Raw genomic sequence first — 988 nt, 5'->3', positions numbered from 1 at the left:
CACACATTATGTGATCATTAGATAACATTCAAGCACATAATGACGACAGAATTAAAATAATGTACGGTAAACATAATTAGCATAATCATATCTATAACTAAAAACAGAACAACACATAACAAGAACATAGATAACATAATGCTTTAATCTTCTTATGAACTTTCCTCATTCTCCTCGCCTTCCGCTTCACTACCGCTTCACCTTCATCATCTTCCATGGAAGGTTTGGAGAACTTAACACAAGGTTTCGAAGGCTTTTGATAGCGCGGGTGTTTCACCGTGTTGGCTCATCATGGGTGTTATATAGAACTCTTTGTAATGCCACCCTCCGGAATAGGAAGTTTTAAGAAGAAACCCGTCATCATACTTGTAAGATCCGTCATTGCATTGAATAATCCCTGTATTCCTTCATAATAGTAACGCCGTTGATCTCATTGGTGTTAGGGGTCATAGCCAGGAACGGTTCTCTCCCGATTCCATGTCTGTTAATTCCAAAATCCTTGAGATAAGACGACCATAGGGCAGCTTATTTTGAGAGATAGTTGCTGTTTGAGATGATACATCATAGTAGTAGCCAATTAATTCTGATTTTGTTCTTCACACAGCAAATAGAACCTGCATCTCCAAATCATTGATTTGTGAAAGGTTTGAATCCTTTGGCAGCAAGACATGGCAAATACATAATGTAGCATTCGATCATCAACAACAAGTTCTTAGCATAACAGTAGGCGAGAAGTGCGTTGTCCCGACACAACAGCAGCCCTTGGAAATCTACAAATTGAGTATAATATTCCATTTTATCATATTGAGCCCATTTTCCATCAACATGATTAACACCTTTCCAAAGAAAAATCCTGAATAGGGAATCCTAAGAGACGCACCAGCGACCTTAGGTCTGTTACAATTTCACAATCTCTCACAGTGGCAGACAGCATATGTTGATCATCATCATTCAGATTCAAGTTGAAATGGTTCAGAAAGATTTTACC

The sequence above is a fragment of the Lathyrus oleraceus genome, chromosome 2, assembly GCF_024323335.1.
Source record: "Lathyrus oleraceus cultivar Zhongwan6 chromosome 2, CAAS_Psat_ZW6_1.0, whole genome shotgun sequence".
In the NCBI taxonomy this organism is placed as follows: Eukaryota; Viridiplantae; Streptophyta; class Magnoliopsida; order Fabales; family Fabaceae; genus Lathyrus; species Lathyrus oleraceus.
Note: the sequence above shows the minus strand (reverse complement) of the source record.